The following is a 23,361-nucleotide window of genomic DNA, read 5'->3' on the forward strand; positions in this document are numbered from 1 at the left end:
CCTTTCCCCCAGCGTCCACCTCCGAGGCAGGTCCCAGCCGGGTTCCTCTGCCTCCTTTCCCCCAATGTCCTCCTCTGAGACAGGTCCCAGCCGGGTTCCTCTGCCTCCTTTCCCCCAGCATCCACCTCCGAGGCAGGTCCCAGCCGGGTTCCTCTGCCTCCTTTCTCCCAGCATCCACCTCCGAGGCAGGTCCCAGCCGGGTTCCTCTGCCTCCTTTCCCCCAGCATCCACCTCCGAGGTAGGTCCCCACCAGGTTCCTTCCTCTGCCTCCTTTCCCCAAGCGTCCACCTCCGAGGCAGGTTCCAGCTGGGTTCCTCTGCCTCCTTTCCCCCAGCGTCCACCTCTGAGGCAGGTCCCAGCCGGGTTCCTTCCTCTGCCTCCTTTCCCCCAGCGTCCACCTCCGAGGCAGGTTCCAGCTGGGTTCCTCTGCCTCCTTTCCCCCAGCATCCACCTCTGAGGCAGGTCCCAGCCAGGTTCCTTCCTCTGCCTCCTTTCCCCCAGCGTCCAACTCTGAGACTTAAGTCTCAGAGTCTTTTCCAAAATAAAATAATTGTGTGAATGAAGTATGAAAGATTTTTAGGCCAATGCAATAAAGTAAGTGCAAAGACCTTCAGAAATAATAATAAAAATAAATAATAGAAAATGAAAAATTAAGCCCCCAGCAGTTGTATATTTCTGAAGGATTTTTTTTTTCATGATTCTGCTTTCTTACTCCTACTTTAGTATCACAAGCATTACATTTGCCGCTTTAAATGGCTGCCTTGCTCATGCAGTGTACTTGTTGCAATAGCTTGAGTGCAGTGAAGTGTACAATATTGCACTGGCCAGTTTGAAAGATGTGTGAATGGTCAGTAGCCATGGTTGAAGCCTTGACATTGGCGCTACTGCTCACAAGTATACAATTTGTGCTAATTCAACCAGACTGAATGTTTATGAATGTGTATGACTGAGTGCCATACTAAAAACACTGAAATATGTTGGATTATAATACGTACATATCTGCTCTCTGTAAATTTAGTACCATACTACTTAATTTAGAAATAATAATGAAGAAAAATAACTTGTTTTAATAGTATAGTAATAACTAAATAAATACAGAAAGACATCTATGAACGTAATCAAACACATTAGAAGAATTCTGAGCTCAATCTACTATTTCTAAAATTAAAATAAACACATTTTTTTTTGAACAAACTTTAATAAATTATTTAAAAATGAACCGGTCATGGCTAAATTAGATGCTCATTGCTGGAATATTTCACCCTTTTCCAAGGTCATGTGGAGAGAGGAGGGTGGCAATCCAGGAGGAGGATCCTGCTCTGGAACAGAGGGCACTGGCATCTCCTCCTCATGAGGCATCTCGTGAGGAGGAGGCATCTCGTGAGGAGAAGATGCCAGTGCCCTCTGCTCCTGAAAGGCCTCCTCCAGGGCTGACAGCCCCCTCTCCACATCCTCGCAATGAGCATCAAATTTAGCCCTGATCTGCTGTACTCCCTGCAGAATCTCCTCCAGCTTGGCAAACTGTGCAGGCCATGCACAGCTAGGAGGAGATCCTGCAGGAAGTACAGCAGTGCTGGTGCTGGGCCTAGCTGGCTCTGTTGCTGCTGGTCTGGCTGCCTCTTCTTGCCCTGTAAAGAAATGTAAAAAAAAAAAATTAAACATGAGACATAGATCAATACATATATGTCAAATAAATAAGCAAATATTGGACGCACGCGAGCAAGTTTATATTAAAATCTACCCCTTAGTTTACTAAACTAGAGGGTTTTAGGAAAATGAGTCTATAACAGCGGAGAGGGAGAGAGGGGGTGAGTGGAGGGATATCAATCTAGATAATTAGATATACAATACATCATACATCTATCCCAGCCACTATAACTGACTGATCACAAAAAATGATTTTGTTTTTCAGCCTCAGATATACTACTGGCCCAGATATATTACCTAGCCCACTAGCTGTGCTGGTGCCTCTGTCCTCCTCTGGTGGCAGCTTCTGCTAGGCCCAGGAAGCCCCGCCTCGTCCCTGCCAGTGTGTGGTTCTGTACAAGACAGATCAAAATTCAGAAAACAACAGTTAAAATTTAAAAAACAGGAATGAGATCAGACACACGCATTCATTCACTATTATAATAAACAAACATAATTAAACACAAATTCCATTACAATTAATTGATAATATTTGTGTACTTGTGTAGTATTCTGAAAACAACCTACCAGGCAAGGGACCAGACAGGGTTCTGTGGATCTCCCAGAGCCACCTACCCTTGGTGACATCTCAAATGGCGACCTGAGAATTAGAGGTATAAAGGAAAAAGAATAACATTGATTAATAACTACAACATACCTTGACCTACTAGTTTAGTAGTAAAAAAAACCTATTTTATACTTAGTTATCTTTCAATGAGGTATTCAAAATACAAATACCACCATTTCAAAATCATAAATATAAATATTGAAAGGTCAGCTGGACCCTGTGTCCGACTGGCCAAGATAATGCAGGCCCAGGCTCGCTCCGGGAGCAGGTCCAGGCCCGGGGCGGGTGCCTGGGGAGAGGACAGTTAGGTCAGGTTAGGGTCAGGAAGGGGGAGTGCTTGGTAAAGGAGAGAGTTGCCTTGCAGGCACAGAGCAGGGATTGGTAGGCAGGGAAGGGGTTGTTGTGTTGGCCTGCTGTGATTGGCAGGAGAGCTCTGGTGGACCGCGGATAGGCGGAGTCTCGGGGCAGCGCGTTGTCCGTCTCTCACTTCGCCACGACTGCCCCGAGAGCCGGCCGGCCGTTTTTTCTCTGGCTTCTAGTTTAAAAAAAAAAAAAAAAAGAGGAGAGTGAGAGGCGAGCCGAGAGATTTACGCGCGGCTCTTCGGGTTTTTCGCGATCGAGGGGATTTGCAGCGGGAGCGGCGGCGGGCCGGTGGTTGGCGGTTGGTGATTGCAGGACCGGGGAGTGATGGAGTCGGAGGAGGCTGCCGGCGCTCCCGGAATGCAGGAGGAGGGCGGAGTCATGCCGGTGCGGCTACAAGAGTCTGTCCTGATGGAGGCTGCCTGGGTGAGTCCTGTGACATTGGGGGTTGCGGGAGCCGTTGTGCGCACCATGGTCGGTGGCAGGGGAGTGGGGGGAAGTTGAGAGAGGAAGTCCTTTGCGGGACGGAGGTCCCGGACAGGTGGGGGCAGGGCGGGGCGCCGGTAGAGGGAGAGCCACATGTGCTTCCCGATCTCACTCGCGTGCACAGGGAGGGGGGAGAGGACGAGGGGCAAGGTCTGCTGGGACAGAGCGGGGCTCAGCGGTAGGCACAGGGCGTGGGGTCCTGGTGCAGGGAGTAGGGGTGGAAGGGGGTCATTTTGGGAGCGGCGTGGTGTCCTGGGGTGGAGGCCTGGCGGGGTCTGCAGGCACAATAGGGCCGGGTGGTGCAGGTGTTCATCTGGCTCATACTTTACCTTCTTTTGAGGTTTCACCTCGCAGGCATGTCCCTGCGGGGCAGCAGGCCGGGTGGTTTAGGGAAGGCTTGGAGGAGGTCTCAGGGGAGCCGGGTTGGCCGGATGATGGGGGGAATTGGTTGGAATGGAGGGGAGTGCTAGGTCGGTCGCCTTCTGCGGGGCGGGAAGAGCGGCGGTCTGTGGCGCATGAAGCTTCTGCTGCAGGCCGGGGGGCTAGTACAGGGGGAGTGAACGGTAGGGGGATGGGGCGACAGGCTTCCCATACTGTCCCGCTTGGTCCCGCGCGAACCCCTCCCACGAGGTCCTTGACAGGGGGTAGGGGTCGGTCTGAGGAATTTTTTCCTCAGGGTAGGAATGGCTCGAGGAGCGGGGGGTCGGCAGGGGATGGGTGGCCGGGAAACTCTGATACTGTTCCAGGTTCTGGGCTGGTGGCAGGGAGGGTCACTGAGCTAGGGCAGGTTCCTTTTCCTGTTCCTGCTTGTGTTTCGCAGGAGGATTTGACAAGTGCAGAGTGGGAGGAGCCGGGGTCATCGAGGCAGGAGGCCTGGTGAAATGCGCCGCCCACGGAGGATGGCCGTGCGCCTCGGCAACTTGTAAGTGTACCAGGCTTGACAGCAGCGGATCGTGTGTTGCAGGGTGAGTTGGTTTTATTTCCTAAGGGTGGTGTCCGCGGGGGGACGGAAGCTGTGGATCGACGTATGGATGGGACTGGGGCGGACATAGGTGGGGGGGGGGTGAACAGGGATTGGAAGAAGGGGTTGGCTCGGGGGGTGTAGGGGGTCGGGTACGAAAGGCTCGTGCAAGGAAGTACAAGTCCAAACGACGGCGAGCGAGGGATAGTTCGTCTGGGTCTTCATCCTCTTCCTCGTCTTCCTCATCCACTTCGTCCGACTCTACTGGGTCGGGGAAGGCGGTCTCCAAGACGGGGGAAGTGGCGCGGGGTACTCCGGCGTTGGTAGCACTTACAGAGTTATGGGAGGAGGTGCCCAGGGCGCTTCGGAAGAAGATACGGCGCCGAAAGTTTATCGATATTTTTCAACTGTTAGAGGGGCGTCGTGGGAAGAGAAAAGAAAAGAAAAAGCGGGAAAAAGGCGGGCGTTTTTCCCGGGACGCGGGGTGATGGTTGCCCGGAACATTCATAATTGGATGCGCTCGTTTTTGAGGATGGCGAGCGTGATCGGCCATCATGACCCGTCCCAATACGGGCCTCTGTTATCGTACGCGGATGCGATTTTGGCTGCCAGTAAGACTTATGAAGGCTGGTCGTGGTTGAACTACGACGAGCGTTTCCGGGACCGGATGGAGGAAAACGAATTTATGTCCTGGGGTACTCAGGATGTAGGTTTGTGGCTGACGCAAATGGCCTCCAAGGTCACTGTGGGGGGCTTGGGGGCGGGTTCGTCTCTGGGAGTTGGTCCCAACCAGCCATTTCATACGGGGTTCCCCGCAGCTAGCGTGGGTAAGGCCGGTTCGGGTGGCAGTGACGTTTGTTGGAGGTTTAACAGTTCCACATGCATGTTTAATGACTGCAAATTCAGGCACGCGTGCGCCTCTTGCGGGGCGGGGCACCCCGCTCCCAAATATGTCAAGAGGCAAGGGGACGGGCTCGGCTCTGCTCTTGGAGCAAATGGTGCGAGTAGGTAGAGGTTTTGGTAGGGCAGCCACGCCGATCCGTATAGAAGCGATGCGTCCATGGTTGCAGGTATACCCAGTGGGTGGAATGGCGGAGGTGTTAATTCGGGGTATTACACATGGGTTTCAGATCCCACGTTCAGGGGGGGGGGGTTGCGGTGGGTTGAGTTGTCCTTCGGTTACCCGATTGACCCAGGTGGTGCGGGTTAAACGGCAGGTGGAGACTGAGTTGGGTCGTATCGCTGGTCTTTGCGGCGCCCCCACTTCCGGATTTGGTGCGTCCCCCTTCGGTGATGGTGCCAAAACGGGAGCCGGGCAAATATCGTTTGATTCATAACTTGTCATTCCCAGAGGGGGGCTAGGTGAATGAATTTATTCCCAAAGAGTTGTGCATGGTCCGTTATGCCTCATTCGAGTCAGCCGTACGGGTGATTTTGCGTTGTGGGCCGGATGCGTCGATGGCAAAGGTCGACGTTGAGGCGGCTTTCAGATTATTGCCCGTAGACCCTGAGAGTTTTCACCTGTTGGGTTTTCGTTTTCAGCGGGAGTTCTATGTTGATATGTGTATGCCAATAGGTTGTTCCATGGCGCGTGCCTATTTTGAGGCATTTAGCTCCTTTTGCATTGGGTGGTGGGGTGTCGGCCTGGTTCTTCGCACGTCGCTCGTTACCTTGATGGTTTTCTGTTGTAGAGTTGTCGCCGTAGGTGGGCAGTCTTAACTTCGCATGTCGAGTGATTCCGATGGGTTGAGTGTTTTGTTTGTTTTTTGAGATGGTTGACTAGGGCCACGGCGGGGGTTCGGAAGAAGCGTTATTGGGTCCGCGTAAACAGTTTGATGAGGGACGACTTGCGTGTGTGGGATCGGTTTTGGTTGGGTTCAATGGACTTGCGTTTTGGCAATCGGATTCACTTGATCTGGAGCTGTTTACGGAGCTGTTTATGGATGCGGCGGGATCTGTGGGTTTTGGCGCCTATTTCCAAGGGGTGTGGTGCGCAGCGGCTTGGCCGGAGGATTGGGTGGTGTCTGGTGCTACAAAGAACATCACGTTCCTTTAGCTTTTCCCGATAGGGGTGGCCTTGCACATTTGGGGGGAGCGTTTGAGAGGTAAGAGGATCGTTTTGGTGTGATAACATGAGAGTGGTGGAAGTTATCCACAAGCGGGCTGCTAAGTGTCTTCGGGTGTCTGCACTTTTGCGGGAGTTGGTACTGTGTTATCTGTTTTTCAATGTGACAGTCTGGGCCCGTCATGTACCAGGGGTTGCTAATGGTGTAGCCGACTCTTTTTCTCGTGTCAAGTGGGAGCATTTCCGAGAGCTGGTTCCTGATACGGATCCTTTGCGGAGCAGTGATACTGTCTTTCCTCTAGAACGCTGGTTCCCCGAAACCTGGACAATGCCGCGGGCTTCAGTAGCCCCTTCAACATGGTCAAATTACGTAGGGGGTGCTCGGAAGGTTACGGCTATTTTGTCAGCAGCGGGTTGGGTTGGGGGGGGGGGGGGGTCCTGTATCAGATGGTGCTCTTCTTCGTTTTCTGGAGCAGAGTAAGGCTGCAGGATGTTCGAGAGCAGCGGTGGCGCGGCAGTTGTCTGGATTTTTCCTTTTCTGAGGGCTCATGGATGGGGTTTTTCCGTCGGGTAGGTTGTGGTTCGGCGAGTGTTGGTCGGTTGGACCCAGGAGGTGGGAAGAAGGGTGGACAGGCGTTTCCCGATTACGCACGATATTTTGTTACGATTGTTAAGATGCCTTACCGAGTATCTGCTTCTCACGGTACGGAACGGTTCTTTTTCGGGTGGCATTTGTTTTGCCTTTTTCGGGGCTTTCCGGATTAGCGAGTTGGTGGCACGGTTGGCGGCTATCGTTGAATCTCCGGGCTTACTGACAAGGCATGAGACGGTTACTACCCGTTCGGTGATAATCTCTATACCACGGTCCAGGACTGACCAGCAGGGTAAGGGGTTATCGGTAGTGTTGCGAGCTGTGGCCGAATTGCCGTCCTGCCTGGTCGGCAACGTGATGCGATATTGCCGGGGGCGAGTGACAGGACCAGCTCAGTTCTTGGTTCACGGGAACCTGCGTTCTCTGACTAAATATCAGTTCGAGGTTGTCCTGCGTTCGGCATTGGGTGTCTTTGGGTTTGGAGGTTAGTCGTTTCGGGACCCATTCCTTTCTGATCGGGGTGGCGACGGCTGCTGCCTCCACTGGCTTGTCCGGGGAGGTGATTCGTAGGATTGGGCGGTGGCGATCTGACTCGTGGGGAAGTTATGTTCGTCCGGGTCAGGGACAAGTAAGAGTGGTGTCTAACTCTGTTATTCTTTCCAGGTGCTGAGTCTGCAGGACAGGCCGGGTGGATCATTGGGCATTCTTTCACCTTTTGGGCTCACAGGCATGCCTGCAGACAGCCATATGGGCCGTATCTGGACTTACAGGACAGGGGGGGCTGGTTTGCATTGGCGTGGGCGTCGGGGAATGGTGTGGGATGAGCTGATTCCCTACGTGCGGCAGGGTCGGGAGTGGCTCGGATCACTGCGGGCATTGGTGATTCACTGGGGTGCTAATGACTGGGGAACAAAAGTCGGGGCGGCAGTTCATCAGCATGGTCTGCAAGGACTTGACGATGGTGTCTATGCTGCTGCCGTCTACTGTCCTGCTTTGGTCGGATATTATCGGAAGAGATATTTCCAGTATAGTTGGGCCGCATCTTTGGGGGGTCACGGGACATGTATGCCCGTGTCTATGGCGGATGGCCCGAGCCGATACAGCTTATGTATAGGATAATCAGAAGATGGAATTATGTGGCAATTTAAGAATGGTGGACAACTGGGGTAGTTGTCAGTTGCGGATTCCTTGCTGGCAGGTGGCGGGAGTCCCCTGGCCTGGCTCCTTGCTGGTCGACGGCGGGGGCCCACTGGGTTTGGCTCCTTGCTGACAGATGGTGGGGGCCAGAACCCGGTGAGGGCCGAGGAACGAGCCGTGTGGCTGGCGAGGATCGTCTTGCTAGAGGAGTGGCGGACGATGGTTTGAGTTGGTTGTTTAAAGTTGTTATGTTAATTCAATGGCTCGGACCTCCAGGTTAATAAAGCTGCGGCCCAGTTAACCCAAAGCAGGTTGTCAGTTGCATTTATTCAAAGTGTGAAAGGGGGCGGATGCGAGCGAGTGATGTCCTGGATGCCTGCATTATAATACCACAGATAACTTTCTTTTGTAGTCTAGTTACTAAGTATAGGGTAAGGGTGGTTCACTACTACAATTTGTTCTTCTAAAATATATTTATTTAAAATTATTACTTAGTTATCTTTCAATGAGGTATTCAAAATACAAATACAAATACCACCAACTTTATATAACTCCCTCTAGGCAGCTCCCCCATCTCTGAAGGAGAGCTGTCTGTTCATGTTGTGGATAGGCCTAAAAAAAAATGAAGTAATAAAAATAGTACTTACCATGAGAAGAAGTTCAATAAGAGAGAGAAGCTGACAGGTAGCTGATTTTGTATACAGGACTTGATATGCTGAAATAAAAAAAATTACCACAGTTTCCTAGAGGATACAGAATAGTACTATAGGAAAGCAAAAGGTTTAGTTGTCACTAAGGGCAAACTCAGATTTAAAGAAAGGCTGTCATAGTGTTTCTGAAAGCTGCTTTGATTCTAGAAAGGTGAGAGGCAAGAAAGAGTTAACTAGAGTAGTTGCTCTGCTGCCCCTAACTAAGCATAATAAATGTTGCTATTTGAGAAATGGGAGGAGAAACGGGAGGAGCTTAGTAAGTAAAGCAGACTGGTTGCCATGGAGAAGGACAGAGCTGAAGTGCCATTTTGAAGTGCTGTTTGCACAGCTTTGTTCTGGAAATGACCCTCATCTCATGAGAAACAGTTGCAAGCAGAAAGGGAGGGGGCTGTGTTTCAGTTGATACAACAGCAGAGAGAACAGTTACTAATCAGACAGCTGTTTTGCTGTAGAGCAGAGCTTTCCAAACTTTTCATGTTGGTGACACACTTTTTAGACAAAAATAATTTTGTGACACAGTAATTCAGTCTACTAGCAAACCAGAGGTTAAAGGTTAAACGAACGAAATGTATTTCAACAATTTGTGTATGTTTCCTTAAATATATACATAATAAAATGTTTCACGACACAACCTATCTTGTGAAAACCTTTCATTTATATTAAAAATATATAATATTCCAAGATTAATGTTGTTGTTATAATTTATGAGTAACATTAATAAAACAAAGTTTTTGTGTTATTCAATTTACCTCTTTAATGAGATATATGAGCTTGATGGGATGAACACAGCTTTTGAATATTTGGTGTTAATAAAAACGTCCAAAGGGTCTTCTGTGCAATTTTAAAAAGCTGGCCAGTTTCACACTATAAAATTATTTGATAGCCTCATTCAACTAATTCTATATGGCTATGAGAGTGAAGTCTGGAATTTATAGGAAGGGACAGAATGTCAATATAAATCCTGCACCTCCAGTTCTGTAACTCTGTGCATCCACTGAAATTCCCCCAAATAATGGAGCTTGGATGTTTCCCTTACAGCTCATCATACTAAAATATATTTTCAAATTCTGGTGTCACCTCACAGTAACAGCAGCACAAACACCTTCCACTGCCAGGCACATTGTGAACTAACACAAAACCCCGCAAAAAAGACACTCAAAATCTATACTGCAATCCCATTGTAACATAACAGTAATAACACCAAGGACTCAAACAACAATAACCCTACCTGTGAAAAAACAAGGGTAAATATTACAATGGGTCCTAGAATACCAATACACCACCTACTAAGGAAACAAAACAAACCAGATTGCTATAGATCCCTATGCTAGCAGAATCTCTTATCATGGTCACACACACACAGAGTAGAGACAGACCCTTACCAAATACAGAATACAAAATAAAGGAGCACAAATTAGACAAAAACTGAAATGGAAACTCCAAGAAGCCAGACTCTGTGTATTAACAATGGAAAAACAGTACCACCATTCCTAATAAAACAAATAAAATCAAGAAACATAAAGCATCAGTTATAATAGTAAAACCATACTAATAAAAGAATATTTTAAAACTACTGATAGAATTTCTATTAATTAAAATCATATACATTTTTTACAATTTCCCCAAACACCAATAAAATATTTCAAACAGCACATATATCAAATAACACCCAATAATTAAAACTAATAAGGATTTTAAAAAGCCCCTGCTGTCCATACGTGGGAGCTCTTGATTTCCAGTCACCCTGATATTGTCAAGGATTAGGAGGTTATCCTCTCTCTCTCACATATACTCACATGTCCATTCTCTCTCACACATACACTGTCACATACATACACATTCATGCTCTTATACCCACCATAACCTCTCACTCTCACAGACACTGACACACTCTCAGGCTCTAAGACACTCTCTCCCCCTCCATACACACCCCCCACACAAACTCTTACTCCCCTGGATTTTCTCTTACACACTCATGCTCTCACTCTCTTTGGCTCCCTCACATACACACAAACACACACACCCAGGCAAGTTCCCAATCATTCTCACACAAACACACACACCCAGGCAAGTTCCCAATCATTCTCACACAAACACACACACCCAGGCAAGCTCCCAGTCATTCTCACACACTGAAACTGACCCCCAGACAGGCTCCCATTCATTTTCACACCACTACCTCTCCATCCCCCAGTCATGCACACATTCATTCTCACACACACAGACCCCCAGGCAGGCACCAATTCATTCTCACACACACACATACACCACACACAGGCAGGTGCCTATTCTCACACATACAAACCCCAGGAAGACACCCATTCATTCTCATATACACACTCAGGCAGGCACCCATGCATTCACACACATACACCCCCAGGCAGACTCCCATTCGGAACCTCACTCATTCTTCTGCTGCCACTGTCACTGATGCCGCATGGCTATTAGGGAGGTGCTGATTGCTGCTACTGGCACTGAAGCCCATTCTGCTGCCTCCTCTGTGCAGGCCCCGTGGGTTTCCACTTCCTCCATGTTGATCTCGTACATTGTGAGAGCCACAAAGAGAAAGTGCTACTCTTGCACATTACCAAAGATTACATGTGCCAATCAGTAAAAAGTAATTTATTTATTTTTTTACCTTTGCTGTCTGATCTTAGTTTTCTAATCGGTTGGTCACAGGCTTTTTTGTTCCACCTCCCCTTTCTTATTTTTTTTGCCAATTCCTTTCATATTGTCTTTTTTTCTATTTCTTTTCTCTCCATCTATCTTCTTCCCTCAAACACACAGTCAGGTTCTCATTCTCACATGCTTTCTCTTTCTCACACACTCACACAGGCTCTCATTCTCACATGCTCTCTCTCATACAATCATTCATACACAGTCCCTCACTGGCACATGCTGTCTGACTCTCACACACCTAGGCTCTCTCTTACTCCCACATGCTGTCTTGCTCAAGCACAGGCTCTCACTGTCACATGCTCTCTCTCATACTATCATTCATGCATACAGTCTCTCACTGGCACATGCTGTCTCTCTCACAACACACAGGCTCTCACATGCTGTCTGTGCAAACATTCAGGTCCTCACTCCCACACACAATCTCTCAACTGATCTCATACACGCACACAATCTCTCAACTCATCTCATACATACGGGCCCTCAGCCTTTATCTTACCTCTGGGCCTCCTCTTCACGGTTCGCTGCAGGATGGGCTCTGCAGTGGCCCTGATCTTCTCGGGCCGATCTGCGGCGGTGGCCCTGATCTTCTCAGGCCAATCCGCGGTGGGGACCCCGCTACTGGGCCTCCTCCTCTTCTCAGCCCGCTGCAACAACGCTGCTCTGCTTCTGCACGCGGCTGATGCTCCTCCTCCTTTCTGCCCATGCTGCTCCGGCAACATTTTTTTTCCGGGGCCGCATGGGCAGGAAGGAGGAGGAGCACCTGCATGTTTCGACGTGACCTTTTTCTTCGGGCCGTGGTGACGTGAGCTCCACCACGGCCCAGCCGATCTTCCTGCTGTGTGTCTCCAGCACAGCACAGTGATACTTCACTACTCAGCCGCCAGTGGGATGAGGTCCACCGGCAGCCGCATTGGCTCCCTCTGTCCTCTCCTCGGTATACCACGTCACGTGCACTGGGCTTGCGCGACACACCGGCACAGTGCAGGCGACACACTAAAGTGTCGCGACACACACTTTGGAAAGCTCTGCTGTAGAGTGATCAGAGATACGGCAGGAAAACGGACAGCTTTAAAAGAAAATAGAATGAAAGACAGAAGGAAGTTTTTCTGTTAAGTCAGAGTAGAAGCAACCTTTAGAAATATTTTTAAAGTACTTCTGAGCAGATAGTCTTAAAAAGCATTTAAAAATAGAAATACATAAGAAATATTTTTTTTATTTAGAGTACTTTTTACATCAGAAATCTATTTAAAATTAGACTTGATTATGTAATTAGAACAGGCTGAGCTCCCCTACATTTATTAGTTTAATCTAGTTGCTATAGTAATTATCAAAGTTCCCTGATGGTATCCAAGAATGACATCAATATAGCTTCCTTAGTTACATGTGAAAAGACCAGAGTAATAATACTATCAGAGGTCAAAGCACTGAAAATAATTTAAAAGTTATACAGAGTTAAAAAATAAAAAGGATAAGAAAAAGAATTATAATAATTTATATTTGAAAGGAATGTCAAAGGAAAGAACATTAAATAAAAAAGTTAAGAAATAATTAACTTTAAAAAAATAGTGCAAGTGACTTCATAGAGCATTTATCTAAATCCATTAAGAAAGTAAGTGACAGTTAGAGAAGCATAGTCAGAACCTGAGCAGAACTGGTTGAGAGAGGAGGTGCTGCATGAATGCTCCTTGCAGTTATTGATTCTATTCTGCTCAGATGAAAATAGGAAGTAGTATTTTGGCAAGTTTGTAAAGAATAAGAATGTGAGTATACATATGTTGGTAATAATGTAGCTAATTTAAAAAAATAACTGTCCCGCGTGAAATTGATGACAGTTTTTGTTAAAGAGACTGAAAATATTATCTACCAAGGAGCAATCACCAAGGCAACTGCACTATATGTTAGAAATGTAAAGAAAAGCAAAAGAAAATTGAAACCTATCTGGTTCTCAAAGGAGGTGGCTGACAAAATTAAAGCTAAAAGAACAGCATTCAAGAAATATAAAGGATCCCAAAGGGAGGAGCACAAAGAAGAATATTTGTATCAACTAAGGGAGACAAAGAAATTAATCAAGTTGGCAAAAAAACAAGCGGAAGAGAGGATTGCCAAGGAGATAAAAAATGGTGACAAAACATTTTTCAGATACATCAGCGAAAAGAGAAAGGTCCAAAGTGGTATAGTGAAATTGAAAGGTGGTAATGATCAATGTGTGGAGAGAGACGAAGAAATGGCAGAAATTTTAAACGAATACTTCAGCTCTGTGTTCACTAAAGAAGACCCTGGAGAAGGACCATCTCTACACAACAAGAAACTGGAGGGAAGTGGAATAGATGAAAATCCTTTTACAGTAGAAAATGTGTGGGAAGAGCTAAAGAACCTGAAAGTGGACAAAGCCATGGGGCCTGATGGGATTCATCCAAGGATATTGAGGGAGCTCAGAGATGTTCTGGCGGGTCCGCTGTGTGACCTGTTCAATAGATCCCTAGAAACGGGAGTGGTGCCGAGTGATTGGAGAAGAGCGGTGGTGGTCCCGCTTCACAAGAGTGGGAACAGGGAGGAGGCTGGCAACTACAGACCGGTTAGCCTCACTTTGGAGGTGGGAAAAGTAATAGAGTCACTGCTGAAAGAGAGAATAGTGAACTATCTACAGTCTGGAGAATTGATGGACCAGAGGCAGCATGGATTCACCAGGGGAAGATCCTGTCAGACAAATCTGATTGACTTTTTTGACTGGGTAACCAAGGAATTGGATCAAGGAAGAGCGCTCAATATCATATACTTGGATTTCAGCAAAGCTTTTGATACGGTTCCGCACAGGAGACTGGTGAATAAAACGAGAAGCTTGGGAGTGAGTGCCGAGGTGGTGACCTGGATTGCAAATTGGTTGACAGACAGAAGACAATGTGTGATGGTAAATGGAACCTTCTCTGAAGAGAGAGCGGTTTTAAGTGGTGTACCGCAAGGATCGGTGTTGGGACCGGTCCTGTTCAATATCTTTGTGAGCGACATTGCGGACGGGATAGAAGGTAAGGTTTGTCTTTTTGCGGATGACACTAAGATCTGCAACAGAGTGGACACGCCGGAAGGAGTGGAGAGAATGAGACGGGATCTAAGGAAACTGGAAGAGTGGTCGAAGATATGGCAGCTGAGATTCAATGCCAAGAAGTGCAAAGTCATGCATATGGGGAGTGGAAATCCGAATGAACTGTATTCGATGGGGGGGGAGAAAGGCTGATGTGCACGGAGCAGGAGAGGGACCTTGGGGTGATAGTGTCTAATGATATGAAGCCTGCGAAACAATGCGACAAGGCGATAGCAAATGCCAGAAGAATGCTGGGCTGCATAGAGAGAGGAATATCGAGTAAGAAAAGGGAAGTGATTATTCCCTTGTACAGGTCCTTGGTGAGGCCTCACCTGGAGTACTGTGTTCAGTTCTGGAGACCGTATCTACAAAAAGACAAAGACAAGATGGAAGCGGTACAGAGAAGGGCGACCAGGAAGGTGGAGGATCTTCATCGGATGACGTACGAGGAGAGATTGAAGAATCTAAATATGTACACCCTGGAGGAAAGGAGGAGCAGAGGTGATATGATACAGACTTTCAGATACTTGAAAAGTTTTAATGATCCAAAGACAACGACAAACCTTTTCCGTAGGAAAAAAATCAGCAGAACCAGGGGTCACGATTTGAGGCTCCAGGGAGGAAGATTCAGAACCAATGTCAGGAAGTATTTCTTCACGGAGAGGGTGGTGGATGCCTGGAATGCCCTTCCGGGGGAAGTGGTGAAGACCAGAACTGTGAAGGACTTCAAAGGGGCGTGGGATAAACACTGTGGATCCATAAAGTCAAGAGGCCACCAATGAAGAGTGGGTGACTTGCCAGAATGATGGCTACTGCCTGGACACAATACCCTTATTCAATAAACATACACATGCTTACTGTGACTCCAACATCGCTCTAAGCTTCAACAGCAAGAGGAAATGTGAAAAAAGGATTTGCACTCACAAAGAGGGGAGTAGCTGGCTTGTTACGGCGGTTACTACCCCAAACCAAATATGCCTGATACTTCACTTTCAATGCATATACAGCATAGCTCTCTGCTTCAACGGCAGGGGAGAAGAATAACTGATACTTCACACATCCAGCAGAGCTCTCTGCTTCAACGGCAGGGGAGAAGAAAAAAGGGTTCGCACTCACAAAGCCGGGAGTAGCTGGCTTGTTACGGCGGTTACTACCCCAAACCAAATAAGCCTGATACTTCACTTTCAATGCATATCCAGCATGGCTCTCTGCTTCAACGGCAGGAGAGAAGAAAAACTGATACTTCACACATCCAGCAGAGCTCTCTGCTTCAACGGCAGGGGAGAAGAAAAAAGGGTTCGCACTCACAAAGCGGGGAGTAGCTGGCTTGTTACGGCGGTTACTATCCCAAACCAAATGTGCCTGATACTTCACTTTCAATGAATATCCAGCATGGCTCTTTGCTTCAAGGCATGGGAGAAAGACTGATACATCACGCATTTCCAGCATAGCTCTCTGCTTCAACAGCAGGGGAAAAGAAAAACTGATGCTTCACGCATATCCAGCATAGCTTCAACGGCAGGGGAGAAGAAAAAAGGATTCGCAATCACAAAGCGGGGAGTAGCTGGCTTGTTACGGCGGTTACTACCCCAAACCAAATGTGCCTGATACTTCACTTTCAATGCATATCCAGCATAACTCTCTGCTTCAACGGCAGGAGAGAAAAAAAACTGATACTTCACGCATATCCAGCATAGCTCTCTGCTTCTATGGCAGGGGAGAAAAAAAAAACCTGATACTTCACGCATATCCAGCATAGCTCCCTGCTTCAACGGCAGGGGAGAAGAAAAAACAACCAATAAGGGCTGTATAACATAGTCTGGGTAAAACAAATAAGCATGGGTGTAGCTTGCTTATTGCGGCGGTTACTACCCCTACTACCCCTAACTAATCAAGCTAGATATTTCACTTGGATGCAGCTCCATCACTGCTCTCTACATTAATGGTGGGGGTGGAAGGGAAATAGAACCAAGAGCTAAGAGAAACAGATAAGATTGAGAGAAAAAAATGTGTGAAGCTTGCTGGGCAGACTGGATGGGCCATTTGGTCGTCTTCTGCCGTCATTTCTATGTTTCTATGTTTCTATGATTCCAGCAGGTATGTTGTAGAAGGTACATGCAACGTAGACAGGAATGGATTCGAGTCCTTGCTAACTCGGGGAGCTAGCAAATGAGTGAAGGTAATATACCCGGATGGCATGACGTCAGCATGAGGGAACGCCCTCGAGGTTCGCGCCAAGGGTGGTACAAAGACGTGGGTTGTGCACGCGCCCACACCCTAGTAGGTACCTGGGAGGAGCAATGGCGGGAGGCTGCACCATAGCCATTCTGGGGATGCCAGAGAGGTCAGCTTGACAACGCTGCGGTAGCCATCTTTCCCAGGTAAGCGGAAGGAGCCATGAATAAGATGAGGCAAACGGGGCGAAGTCATCGAGGACCGACGGCCGCAACAGCCTGGAGTCTGCTTCATGCTTCAGCGTGGTCCGCGACCTGCCATAGGCGGCTGTATAGGGCACGCTGCGTTGCAGTTCTCACCCAGTACTTTCGCCTGAGTCCTGAAACCTTGCCTGAGATCTTCTGAGTAACCTGAAATCTTGTTCTGAGTCTTCTGAGTAACCTGAATCCTTGTTCCAAGTCTTCCGAGTAACCTGAGTCCTTCCAGGTTCCAAGTCCTTGTCTGAGTCCTTCCAAGTTCCAAGTCCTCATCTTGTTCCTGCCCTCAGCCTCCGTCTGGCTCCATGCACTCGTCGTTCCCAAGCGGCGGGTCCGAAAGGGCTTTCAAGTGGCCGGAGGGCTACTCCTGAGACCAGCATTACGTTGCTGGGTCTCATTGGTGCATGAGGGTCCAGCGGAGGGCTGATCCTGCTTGGTGCCTGTTCCGAGTTCCTTGCTTTAGTTCCAGTCCTGCTTTGTTCCTGCTCTGCCCGTGCTTTCATGCGCTCACTTCCCACGATGTGGCTCGGGGCTCCTCTCTGAGTCGTGCCATGGTTCAGGGACTCACGCTCTCCCATCAGCTAGCGGCCGCGCCCACATCAAGACCTGTAGGTCAGGGTCGCAACACTGTTATGGTTTTCTAAAGAAGTAGCTGAAAAGGTAAGGGAGATCACAGAAAGAGGAAGACAGGTGACAATATTTATAAAACTTAAGAGAAGAGGGGAACGTAGTCAGGAATTTGAAAATTCAAATAGAAGAAAAAATAGAATATATGGTAAAACAAGGGGACAACACTTTTTTTTAGATGTGTTAGTGACAGAAGAAATTAAAAAGTGGCATTCTGAGTAGAGATGTGAATCAGATGCCCGAATCGTTTCTGGTTTCGTTATCGTGGAACCGTGGAACAGTGGGAAACCGTGGGATCGCAGTAATGCACATAACTCATCGGGAGTGCGCACTAACTCATCGGGAGCATGCAGTATGGCTCGATAGTGCGCACTACTGAAAAATGTTACTTAAAGGTTTAAAAGTAACAACTGAGAAAGTGTTCGTTAGGTAGAGGTATGGTTCTGCGTCCCCACTGGCCGGCGCCATCTTTAAAAATGGCACGGGCCATCCAGTGCTCCTACTATGTGTCAGGGGCCGGCCAATGGCATGGATACCCTGTCACATGGTAAGGGCAAAGGGCCATCGGCGCCATTTTGATTAGTGGCAGCCGAAGGCCCAACAGCGGGAGATCGCTGCCGGGACCCCACTGGACCACCAGGTACTTTAAAAAAGTTTTTTGGGGAGGGTCGGGAGGGTGGGGGAAGCTAAAGCATGTGTTTTAAAGGGTCAGGGTGGGTTTTTTGTTTATCGGCTCAGGCACAGCCGATAAAAAAAAAAAAAAAAGATCGGACCGTACGAAAAAAATTCCCCGATTGTCCTCGAACCGGAACAGATTCTGGTTCCAATTCCGATTCACATCTCTAACTATAAGCAATGGTAACATGGAATAGACTTAGCTTTTGGGTACTTGCTAGGTTCTTATGGCCTGGATTGGCCACTGTTGGAAACAGGATGCTGGGCTTGATGGACCCTTGGTCTGACCCAGTATGGCATTTTCTATGTTCTTATGTTCTTATAAGTACTACTATTATAAGATTTTTTTTTTTTAGTTTTTCAATAGTTTATTAATGTTTTGAAGCTCAGGTTGCAAGTTTCTGTATTAAATGTTTTGTTTCACTAAAGTAGCATAAATATTAAATGAAGACAAGTACTTTATTTCATTTTATGTAAAGTTACATAAGAGGAAAAAAAAAGTTTAATACACAAAGTACTTCATTTTATTTTATGCTACTCTAGTGAAAAAAAAAGTTTAACACAGAAACTGGAAACCTGGCCACAGTTTTCTCACCAGGTTTCTCTGCATGGCCCATCATCCCACTCCCTTCCTCCCCTCCCATATACCTACCTGGCCCTTCACCCCTCCCCACTGAATGGTGTGTGGGGGAGGGACTTGATGGATGAGACAGCCCCCTGCATTCGAGCTTCTGAACAGACAGCTGTCCTTCAGAGACGGGGGACTGCCAGGCCCTTCACCCCCTCCCCTCCCCCATATACCAGCCAGTGATTGGTGTGTGGGTGTGGGGGGGGGGGAGGGATGTGAAGGTTAGACAGCCCCCCTGCATTCGAGCTTCTGAACAGACAGCTGTCCTTCAGAGACGGGGGAGCTGTCTTGCCCCTCACCCCTCCGGTCCCCCATGTCCCAGCCAGTGAATGGTGTGTGGGGAGGGGGGGAGGACAGTGAAGGGAGAGACAGCTCCCTCCCTGCATTAGTGTGAGCTTCTGAACAGAGAGCTGTCCTTCAGAGATGGGGGAACTGCCTGGCCCCTCACCCCTCCCCTTCCCCATGTCCCAGCCAGTGAATGGTGTGTGGGTGAGGTGGGGGGGAGGATGGTGAAGGGTGAGACAGTTCTCTCCCTGCATTAGTGTGAGCTTCTGAACAGAGAGCTGTCCTTCAGAGATGGGGGAACTGCCTGGCCCCTCACCCCTCCCCTTCCCCATGTCTCAGCCAGTGAATGGTGTATGGGTGAGGTGGGGGGGAGGATGGTGAAGGGTGAGACAGTTCTCTCCCTGCATTAGTGTGAGCTTCTGAACAGACAGCTGTCCTTCAAAGACATGGGACTGCCTGGCCCCTCACCCCTCCCCTCCCCTCCCCCATGTCCCAGCCAGTGAATGGTGTGTGGGTGAGGGGGTGGGAGGATGGTGAAGGGTGAGACAGTTCCCTCCCTGCATTAGTGTGTGAGCGTCTGAACAGACAGCTGTCCTTCAGAGACAGGGGGGGGGGGGGACAGACTGCCTGGCCCCTCCCCCTCCCCTCCCCCATGTCACAGCCAGTGAATGGTGTGGGTGAGGGGGGGAGGATGGTGAAGGGTGAGGCAACTCTCTTGCTGCATTAGTGTGAGCTTCTTGTAAACTGCTTTTACTCAGGTTACCCTCCCTTTTTTTATAATACCCAGGCCGAGTAAAGAATGTGGGTAACCTTGGTGTTAATTGTTTTGAGGTATATGTGAAAATCCTCTTTCCTTATCAGGTAATTTATAGAGTGAAATACACTCTATCACCTAATCAGTTACACTCCTGCTGGTTAGGAGAGGAAATGAGGTAAATAAATAAATAAAAAAAGAATAAAAGCCAATGTGATGATAATTATCTTTTCCCTTAAATGTTTTATTTTTTTTAACCTTAAATATCTTAAATATTCATTAACCGTTGAAAACATAACAATTAATATTATATTTTTACATCAGTTTACAACAGTTAATTATATAATGTAATCCCTTTATGTTTCTTGTTATTTATCTTTATTATTAGGTATTTTTCTGTTCAGTCTCTGTAGTCTCTGTTATTCTAGTAAATACATTTCTTTTACTTCCAAAACTGTAAATAAACAAGCTTGTTTATATATTTACTTAACTTTAGTTTTTCTTATCTCTATTTTAAGTCTTTTTTTTTTCTTTTTCTTTACTCATGTGCATTGCTAGAGTGCATTGTTTCTTCTTCTTTGCCTTGAATCTTGCTTCTTCTTCTTCTTTTCTTTCTTTTAACTGTTTACCTACTTCCTACCTTTAACAAATCAATAATAAATACTATCTCCTTAACAATGAGTTTGCATAAGCATGTTGTCTAGATGTAGGTGTTACACCTTATTGTAACTGAATTCTAACTAAAGAAAATATAAGATAATCGAATTTTTCCCTAACTTGGCAAGTTGTTGGGTTTTTTAATGCTTTTTACACTCTGGGGCAGATTTTATAAATCTACGCACACGCGTACTTTTGTTCGCGCACCAGGCGCGAACAAAGTACGCGGGATTTCAATAGATACGTGCGTAGCCGCGTGTATCCATTAAAATCTGGGGTCAGTGCGCGCAAGGCTGCTCAAAATTGTCAGTCTGCGCGCGCCGAGCTGCGCAGCCTGCCTCCGTTCCCTCCGAGGCTGCTCCGAAATCGGAGCGACCTCGGAGGGAACTTTTCTTCACCCTCCCCCTCCCTTCCCCTCCCTTCCCCTATCTAACCCACCCCCTCGGCCCTATCTAAACCCCCCTACCTCTATCACAAAAGTTACGCCTGCTCAAAGCAGGCGTAACTTTGCGCGCGCCGGGCCGGCTGCCGCGCTCCATGTTCCGGTCTGGGGGCTGGTCCGGGGGCTGCTGCCACGCCCCCGGACAGGCCCCCGAAACACCGCATCACTCCTAACATGCCCCCGAAACGCCCCCGACATGCCCCCCCATGAAAGCCCTGGGACTTACGCGCGTCCCGGGGCTTGCGCGCGCCGCCGAGCCTATGCAAAATAGGCTTGGCGCACACAGGGGGGGTTTGGGGTAGGTTTTCGGGGGTACGCGTGTATGTTACGTGCGTACCCCTTTGAAAACCTACTCCTATATTGTGAGTAGCACTATAGAGACTGTTCTTCTTAAATTCATGTCTTTTTGACAGACTGTGCTTTTGTCATTCACAAGCAACTGTCCAGTATCTGTTTAATACAGACTTCTGCTCTATAATACAACTTTTCTCTGTATTATATATTTTTCCTTCTTATATTCTTTACAATATCTCTTCGTAGTATTTTCAATTACATTTTTTTTTAACTTTTGCACTCTTTCTTTTCTTTTGCAGCTTTACAGCATATAAATTCACTGTTCATAATATGGATCAGCAGTGGACCAATCTAAAAGGAGTAAAGCAAAGCAAATCTGCCTGTCACCTACGCTGAGCACACCGAAGCGAATTCTTTCCTCTGCAGTGAGACCGGGGTGAGAAGTCCTGGAATAGCAGTAATCGCTAGTCAAACATCCGCAGCTCTTTGGTTTTGCGATATGCCTCCAAGATTTCCTCTTTCTGTGCATAGTTCAGGAGCTTGAAAATCACCACTCTGGACCTGGTTCTGCCCGCTGCGGTTCCTCCAAAGCGGTGTGCACGCTCGATGATTATGGGCCTACTCTCTGCCTGAAGACACAAAGCTTTAGCCAGCTGTCTTTCAAGAGAGAACTTCAGTTGTTTATCTTCGACTGACTCTGGGATGCCCATCGCTCGCAGGTTATTGCACCTGGAGCGGTTTTCCAAGTCCTCGAGTTTGTCTGATTGCTCATGCAAATGTTTCTCCCGCCATTGGATTTTTTTCTGCGGCTGCTGTAGAATCATCCTCTACAACGCTGACTCATCCCTCCATCATATCGAGACACGACTCAAAGTCAGCTATAGGTGTTTGAACTGCCGATATTTGTGCAGAGATCGCATCAAATCTATTGCCCAGGGCAGCCACAACCACTTCAGTAAATTCCACTATATTCGCATCTTTACCCACAAGCGGTGAAGAGTTCTCCTTTGTGGTGGCCATTTTGCAGTCAGATAATCGTGGCTTCTCCTTCTTGTTTCTGGAGAATCTAGTGGTCATAACTTTAGGTAATAGCATAATAAATCTGTCCATACACTGACAAAGTCATCCACTTATAGTTGGGCAAAGAAAATGCGGCATCTGTCGACGATGGCACTCGATATTTAGGGGGAGACTCCTAGAGGCCAGATTCACATGACAGTCCGAGCCCACTGCATCACATGATCTCCCGTAAAATTATATTTAAAAAATGATACAGTTTCAATGATATAAAGATAGGCGTTCAACTCCAAAATAAGATAACACATCCTACCATTTTATATTACTACTACGTGTAAGTCATAAGCCAACCCTCAGCAGTCACAACTGGTAACTCAACCTGGCACCTATCCTCCCTCTAACACTCAATTACCTTTTCCCTGCTTCCTACCTCTAGCATCGCTTTGTCCTCACCAGTATTGCTCTCTATGTCAGTTAGTAACTGCTATTACACCTGGTACCTTCGCTTCACAACTTTCTGCCTCTCGTGTTATTTACTGTTCCACTCCAAGCCCGTTCAGTGCCACCACTTACCCTCCCCCATCCCTCTCCACTTTTCCCCTTGTTCTCCTCCGTCTCATACAAGCCTCCTCTGCTTCCGCCCCTGAGGCACCTCCCACCATGCTTCCACACTCCAACCCCACCCCCACCTCCTTCCCCATACCCCGTATACACACCTCCCTACCCAGACCACCTCCTTTTCGCACGGCCATCCCACATACACAGTGCAAATCCCTTCTCCCCATCCTCACCTCCCCTCTAACCCAATTCCTTGGCCTCACCACTCTAACCCTCATTCTATTCAATGCCCACTCCATTATCAAAAAAACCCACATTCTAGATGACATCATCCATGATCACAATCCTGATATCTGTGCTGTTACTGAGACCTGGCTCAAGGACTCTGACACTGTCATCTTGAACCAGCTCCCCTCAACTTCTCATGACATTTTCTCCATCCCCAGACCAAAAAAGAAAGGAGGCGGCATCCTCCTGATCTCCAAAAAAACCCTCAATCTCAAACTCATCAACATCAATCCCCCTCCTAAACTAGACGCCGGCCTATTTGGAGCCACCAACCTCCAAATTTGCCTCATTTATGCCCTACCTGGTCTACTAGAACAAAACCCCTCCCCTCTCATCGAACTCATCTCCAATAATATTAACACTGAAAAACCCGCCATAATA

The 23,361-nt window shown here is 47.7% G+C and overlaps 1 long non-coding RNA gene across 1 annotated transcript in view; it reads right to left on the bottom strand.

The window, feature by feature from the left end:
- Positions 1-1,200: 1,200 nt before the first annotated feature.
- LOC115099218 overlaps positions 1,201-23,361 on the bottom strand; it is a 35,967-nt gene continuing 13,806 nt past the window's right edge. The window contains exons 2-5 of the long non-coding RNA XR_003858712.1: positions 8,503-8,570; positions 2,215-2,287; positions 1,945-2,039; positions 1,201-1,628 (exon numbers count right to left, since the gene is read on the bottom strand). This is a non-coding gene — a long non-coding RNA (uncharacterized LOC115099218). The remainder of the gene's footprint in view (positions 1,629-1,944; positions 2,040-2,214; positions 2,288-8,502; positions 8,571-23,361) is intronic.

This window comes from Rhinatrema bivittatum, chromosome 9 (assembly GCF_901001135.1).
Source record: "Rhinatrema bivittatum chromosome 9, aRhiBiv1.1, whole genome shotgun sequence".
Classification (NCBI taxonomy): domain Eukaryota; kingdom Metazoa; phylum Chordata; class Amphibia; order Gymnophiona; family Rhinatrematidae; genus Rhinatrema; species Rhinatrema bivittatum.